The sequence below is a fragment of the Tamandua tetradactyla genome, chromosome 5 (genome assembly GCF_023851605.1).
Source record: "Tamandua tetradactyla isolate mTamTet1 chromosome 5, mTamTet1.pri, whole genome shotgun sequence".
Classification (NCBI taxonomy): domain Eukaryota; kingdom Metazoa; phylum Chordata; class Mammalia; order Pilosa; family Myrmecophagidae; genus Tamandua; species Tamandua tetradactyla.
The window spans coordinates 85,667,285-85,675,197 of NC_135331.1; the positions used below are offsets into that span (position 1 = coordinate 85,667,285).

Sequence of the window (7,913 nt, forward strand, 5' to 3'; positions counted from 1 at the left end):
GTGGGGAAGGACTGAGAGATTACTTGATGGGATGGCTTTTCCTCTAATCCCCCCAATTGGAGTAGAGCCAGCCTCCGGCCTGAGTGTCCGCTAGTGAAGCTCAGACTCTCTCGTAAGTCTCTCTCTCTCTTTTTTTAAAAATATTTTTATTATGAACAATGAATAAACATGCAAACATTCTTGACATGGTTACAATCAGTGACTCACAATATCATCACATAGTTGTGTATTCAACCCCATGATCATTTTTTTGAATATTTGCTTCTCTCCAGCAAAAGAAAGAAAAAAGAAAAAACTCACACATCATGCCCCTTACCACTCCATTGACCATTAGTATTTCAATCTACTCAATTTATTTTAACTTTTGTTCCCCTTATTATTTGTTTATTTCTTATCCATATTTTTGACTCATCTGTCCACTTCGTTGATAAAAGGAGCATCAGACACAAGGTTTTCACAATCACACAGTCACATTGCGAAAGCTGTATCATTACACAATTATCTTCAAGAAACACAACTACTGGATTACAGCTCTACAGTTTCAGGCATTTCCCTCTAGCCTCTCTAGTACACCTTAAACTAAAAAGAGGATATCTATATAATCCGTAAGGATAATCCATTCAATCCATTGCAGACCTCTCTCTGCTCTGATACCACCCACTTCTTGCCAAGGATTTGAAGATTCTGCAAGTTGCAGTTTGGCCTGAGTGTGACTTGGGCAGAATAAGAAGCATCTTCCATTCAAGTCCCTGCTACTCTGATAGTCGTGGGGTGGAGGAAGCTGGAGACCCATCCAGATCCCTTCATCACCTGGAGTCACGATGTATTTAGATCCCACGCCCTCAACCCCATGCCCTGTGCGTTTTCAGTGTGCCACTGCCCCTCCCCCCATCCCACCCCCACCAAGCGATGAGCCCTCTTTCCACTTTTGTTTGCCATTTAATAGAACACTCACTTTGGGGTTTTGTTGTCACTTCACCCTGAGCACCCACTGATTCATTCAGATCCCATCATAGCCACTGGGAATCTCTACCAATCTTTTGCACAGACACCAAGCAACATCCTGATGAGAAAGGGACATGGGCCACAAATGGCCAAACCAATCTGCTGTAGAAAGTTTTTCAGTATTGCCAAGTCAGGTTGTGTCCTTACTGAGTTTTCCTGCTATTAAACAATTCTATGTTGTTTTAGACTCATCATGGAAAGGAAAACATTGAAATCTAGGGGCTGTTCCTGTCCTCAACTCTATCTTGTTGCCAAACACTTTCCTTAGAACTCTTTTCTCCAGTACATTATCTGCCACATATAGAATATTTCTGGCTTTTTAATTTTCTCTTTGGTTTAGCTGATAGTATTTACCCTGACTCAGAATAGATAAGCAATCACTAAGAATGTACATGAATATCATAGATTCATTCTCACGTTATTACAAGGATCAAAGTTACAAAGAGGAATAGATGTGTTTGCTGTGTTATTAGTTAGTTTATTTGTTTAGGTGCATGATCTGGGAATCGAACCCGTCTCCCATATAGAAGGCAAGCATTCTACCACTGAACCACCTGGGCACCCTGTTAGTATTTTTAAAGTGAAAATTAAGTGTTACTTTTCCGAGGAAGCCACCAGAATAATAGTCTTTCAAATTCAGAAAGGTACTAGGGCACAATTTGAAATCAAATATTATTTCTAACGAAATTATACTCTTATCTGCCAAAATATCTTGACAATTTTAATATCTGAAGGCAGGCCTATAGGATAATCGCAGCAGTATTCTGGTGATAAGATTTTTGTGGGTTTGTTGTTTAGGTGACTTTTATCATGCCGCTGTGCTCTGTAATTTTCCTTGTCTTGGAGGATTTTCTTGTAGTATTCCTAGGTGATGTTTAGAACCTGGAAGGGTGTTTCTCCAAAAATGGCCACATGGTAATAAAAATCTCCCCGGCTGGGACTGAAAAATAAACTTGAGACGATGGTTATCCTTGTCAGCTAAGGTCATATTGTGCCTTTTTAACCTTTTGCTCCTGGACTATTGAAATCAAGCTCTTATTGAATTAAGTCATACTTCTAGAGTGATTGAAAGGGCAATAGTTAAGGAAAGCAGCATTATGAGCATTTCTATTAATCAGGTATTAAAGCTGAATTTTAGCTTTACAGATATATCAGGACTTGTTTTCAGTTATGCAAAATCCAAAGTAAATGTCCTGCTAGTTGGTTTAAAATTGCTTTAAATTTATTATTTTGCTTGTTGCCTGTTAAGACATGACTGATAACAGATCTTGAAGATGTGTGTTTTGGGAATAAACAAGCATCAAGTAGTTTTAAAATATTTGAGCTACAAAGGCCAAAAATTCAGAAAATTAGGAAGGAAAAATCAAACAGTTTTGAAACCTGTGTGCCATTTCAAGAGCTACTTAATCTTGATAACTTTTATGCCTTCTCTTTTTTTTATTTTTTATTTCCTTCTTTTATTGGAATTATTATTTTTTATAATCTTTTTTAGATTTAAATATTTTATTTAAAGAAACAAATACACTTACAGCCACTAAAAATGGATATCTTAGTCCACTTATCCATAGCATACTGAAATAAAGTATCCAAATAATCCTTGTAAAGCTTGTGTTTATACAGTAAATTTCATAAAGCAATTTAAAATTAAGGCAAACAAGAAAAAAATCTACAGATATAGGTATCAGAGTTTCTTAAATTTTACATCTTAAATACTAACATATAACATTTGATTAGCTGTCAAAACTATGAATGTTCTCAAAATATCAAGTAGAATGTTATTAGAAATATCAACTTTGCTTTAGTAATGACCTATGTTACTGAACATTTTCAAGTTTTTGATTTTCAGGAAAATTTAAAGATATAAATATTTTTACAATTAATATATGAAAATCTTGTCCACCAAAAATGGATATCTTGGTTAGCTTATCCATAGGCGTATTAAATAAAATATAATCATTGTAAAGCCTGAGATTATACAGTAAGTTTCATAAAACAATTTAAAATTAAGGCAAACAAAGAAAAAACTAAAGATTCAGATATCATATTTCTTGAATTCTAAATATTAAACACTAGCTTAAATACCATTTGATTAGCTATCAAAACTGTGTATGTTCTCAAAATACCAAGTAGAAATATCAACTTTGCTGTAGTAATAACTTATGCTACTGAACATTTAATTTCAGGAAAATATAAAGATACAAATGTTTTTACAAATAACATATGAAAATCTCATCATAATGCCAATCTCACAAATACCAAAAAACACCAAACAAATGCAAACATTCCTATTTTGATCATTCCATTCTACACATATAATCAGTAATTCACAATATCATCACATAGTTGCATATTCACCATCATGATCATTTCTTGGAACATTTGCATCTATTCAGAAAAAGAAGTAAAATGAAAACAGAAAAAAAATTATACATACCATGCCCCTTAGCCCTCCCTCCCATTGATCACTAGCATTTCAAACTAAATTTATTTTAACATTTGTTCCCCCTATTATTTATTTTTATTCCATATGTTCTACTCGTCTGTTGACAAGGTAGATAAAAGGAACATCATTCACAAGGTTTTCACAATCACACAGTCACATTGTGAAAGCTGTATCATTCTCTTTATAAAACGCAAGCCTTGGATAAAAGGACTGGGAGATTTTCTGCAAAAAAAGTCCTTGACTTACCATTATTCATATAAAGGCCTTAACTGACATGGTATTTGTTGAATGGGGACATTCTGGATTAATTTTATCTTATTTTTTTAATTTTGTTAAAGCCTGGTGCTTTTTATCATCTCTTCTAATCCTTTAATATATGTATTTGCAATTGGGGGTTAGCACATTTTATCAGTATACTTTCTTTGAAGGTTTAGTTGTAAGTTTACCTTCTTAATGAACATGTGAAGTTGTACTGTGACTTTATGCAACAGCACTCACTTAAACAAGCCTTCCTTTCAGTTAGTGCCATAACAGACTACTGTATATTTCCTTTCACTATTTGAGTTGCCCATCTTGTGTCACACTAGTCACAATCTTATTTTAAGTATTTTTTAACTTCAATAGTTCACTTTTTTTATTTTCAAAATATTTTATTGAGAAATATCCACACAATACAGTCTAACTATATTATACAATCAATGATTCACAATATCATCACATAGTTGTATATTCTTCACCATGATCATTTTTTTAATTAATCAAACCAATCTACATACAACATGAACATTCTTAATGTGTGAGTATTCCATACTTGGTGTGCAATCAATGGCTCACAATGTCATCACATAGTTGATATTCATCACCAAGATCATTCCTCAGAACATTTACATCACTCCAGAAAAAGAATTAAAAAGAAAAAAGAAAAAAACTCACACATACCATACCCCTTACCCCTCCCTCTCATTGACCACTAGTATTTCCCTCTACTCAATTTATTTTAACATTTATTCCCCCTATTATTTATTTATTTATTTATTTTATTAATTAAAAAAAATTACAGGAAAGAAACACAAACACTCTCAATATGTGATCATTCCATTCTACATATATAATCAGTAATTCACAATATCATCACATAGTTGCATATTCATTATCATGATCATTTCTTAGAACATTTGCATCAATTCAGAAAAAAGAAATAAAAAGACAACAGAAAAATGAAACAAAAACAGAAAAGAAATAACCATACACACCATACCCCTTACTGCTCCCTTTTATTGATAACTAGCATTTCAAACTAAATTTATTTTAACATTCATTCCCCCTATTATTTATTTTTATTCCATATGTTCTACTCATCTGTTGACAAGGTAGATAAAAGGAGCATAAGACACAAAGTTTTCACAATCACACAGTCACACTGTAAAGCTACACCATTATACAATCATCATCAAGAAACATGGCTACTGGAACACAGCTCTACATTTTTAGGTAGTTCCCTACAGCCTCTCCATTTCCTCTTGGATAACAAGGTGATACCTACTTAATGCATAAGAATAACCTCCAGGATAACCTCTCGACTCTGTTTGGAATCTCTCAGCCCTTGAAACTTTGTCTCATTTCACTCCTCCCCCTTTTGGTCGAGAGGATTTTCTCAGTCCCTTGATGCTGGGTCTCAGCTCATTCTAGGGTTTTTCTCAATCCCTTGATGCTGAGTCCCAGCTCATTCTCAGATTTCTGTCCCACTTTGCCAGGAAGGTCCACATCCCTGGGAGTCATGTCCCACGTAGACAGGGGGAGGGTGGTGAGTTTGCTTGTTGTGTTGACTGGAGAGAGAGGCCACATCTGAGCAACAAAAGAGGTTCTCTTGGGGGTGACTCTTAGGCCTAATTTTAAGTAGGGTTGACCTATCATTTGTAGGGTTAAGTTTCATATGAACAAACCCCAAGACTGGGGGCTCAGCCTATAGCTTTGGTTGTCCACACTGCTTGTGAGAATATCAAGAATTCAACTTGGGGAGGTTGAATTTTCCCTCGTTCTCACCATTCCCCAAAGGGGACTTTGCAAATACTTTTCCGCTCACTGATCAAATCACTCTAGGATTCATTGGTGCATCACTCTGGACAAACCAACAAAATCTCATGTCCTACCCAAGGCTCCATGTACTTACATTGTTCAACGAAGCTATCTACATAAGTTATATAAGGAAATGCACTAGTCAAAATATAAATTTTGTACCAAATAAACATTTTTTGCTTTAGAATAGTTCACTTTTTACAATGCTGTTTACTGAAGTTATTTATTAAATAAAAATGTTTAAAATACTTAAAAAGTCCCCCTGGCCAAATGGAATGAAAGCTGCTGACTCCCTCCACCTCTCGTAGGTAGAGTCGTCAGGATGTGCCTTGAACCACCAGAGTTTTTGGCTGAGCCACTGCGTGGCCCAGAGTCTCCACCCCAAAATTGTCTTAAAGTCTTGGTCCACATCCATGCAAAAGAGGAAGTCAATTTCTTCCTTGATGTGGCCCACAATGTGCTCCCCTAAGGTCATCCTGCATATCATATTGATATCCTGCCACCTCTTCTCAGGCTTGATCTCACTCACTTTGAATGAGCAGAGAGGACCTAGCTCCATCAAAGGTATCCTGGACATATCCACCAGATGTCAATTATGACTTTGGGGTCAACCATGAAGTACCTTGTTCTAGTTCATAAGCTGCTGGAATGTGATATACCAGAAACAGAATGGCTTTTTAAAAGGAGAATTTATTAAGTTGCAAATTTACAGTTCTAAGGCTGTGAAAATGTCTAAATTAAGGCAAGACTATGAACATATCCAAACTAAGGCATCCAGGGAAAGATACCTTGGTTTAAGAAGGCCAATGTCATTCAGGATTTCTCTCTCAGCTGGAAAAGCACGTGGTAAAGTCTACTAGCGTTCTCTCCAGACTTCTTGTTTCATGAAGCTTTCCCAGGGGCATTTTCCATCTTCATCTCCAATGGTCTCTGGCTGTGTGGGCTCTAAAGCTTTTTCCCTCTTAAAGCGCTCCAGTAAGCAACCTCACCTTGCATGGGTGGAGAATATCTCCATGGAAACCATCTAATCAAAAGTTACCACCCATAATTGGGTGGGTCCATATATAATCAAAAAGCTGCCACCTAGTAATACTGCATGAAGATTAAAAGACTTGGGGTACATAACAGATTCAAATCAGCACAAACCTATTAACAGATGTTATGGGCTCCTACAGGTTATGCTTGATACATTTTCCAACAGCAAAAACTGTCAACCCCATGGTAATTTTGTTTGGTGTAATAGTTTCTAAGATGGCTCTGTCTTAAATGCTTCCCCATACAACAGGTGCCTGCCATTCTGTCTCCTTAAATCAGTCTTCTTCATCTTCCTTTCCTCTTTCTTTTTCTTTGCCGATATCTTCATGATAATTGTGGGTCTCGTTGTTAAACCAGATTGGAAGCCACCAGCCCTTCTGAGAGCTGCTGTCACTGACTTCTGAGTTTTTTGAGGGACATATCCACAAAAAAGAGCCCTCTGGGTGCATAAATATTGATGATGCTGTTAATGGACAAAAGCAATGGTTTCTTTTGCTTGATGCACTCAATAATCAATTCCAGAGACGCTGGGGTTTCAAAGAGAGAAAGAGTTTATTACTAGGTGCATAGCAGGAGAGCAGATGGCCTATAGGCTCAAAATCTGTCTCCCCAAACTGCAAGAATCCTCATAGTTTTATTATCAAAAAAGATGGTCAGTTTAGGATAATGAGCACAGTGGCCCCAGATGATAAAATTAGAGGTGACCTAATTATTGGACATGTGCAGATTTACTAAATGCTTAGTCACAGAACATATGTAAATAAATGGTGGAATGATGTATGGGCGATTTGTAGGTTAAAGTCTAAGCTACTATGCATGTCAATGGGCCCATTTTGGTTAGATCCAGTCTCGGCTACCAAGAAAACTTCGGACTTGGGGTGGGGGGTTAGTTCTGGGCTGACACAGGACCCTCCAGTAATAAACATTAGGGGCTGTCTTCAGTGATTACAAGGCTCCAAAGTTGAAAAACTGGATTAACTGGGTACAAATGAAGGTTAGTCACAAGGTTTTTATGATCACAGGGGTAGAAGATAAGAACTATATAATCATTACTAGAGATCAAGGCAACTGGATTACAATTTAGAGATTTCAGGTATTTCTGTCTGTATACTCCAATATACCAGAAAGCAAAAAGGAATATCTATATAATGATTCAGTAATCAAAATCATCCCTTAAATCCGCACTTCTCTGTGCGGAGACTGCTTTCCCTGCTCTTGGTTGTTCAGTGGACTTTTTGAATGTGAAGGCTGAGTTTACCTGTAAAGTGCCTCAGAAGTCAAAGGCATACATTTCTGGAGAGGTGTGCCAAGACTTCTTCCTGTTCAGCAGCCTCTCTGGCTGGAATCTCCCAGG

General features: G+C 36.5%; 1 pseudogene; it reads right to left on the reverse strand.

The window, feature by feature from the left end:
* Positions 1 to 1,670: 1,670 nt before the first annotated feature.
* Positions 1,671 to 7,017, reverse strand: LOC143682584 (N-acetyllactosaminide alpha-1,3-galactosyltransferase-like; annotated as a pseudogene).
* Between the last annotated feature and the right edge of the window lie 896 nt (positions 7,018 to 7,913).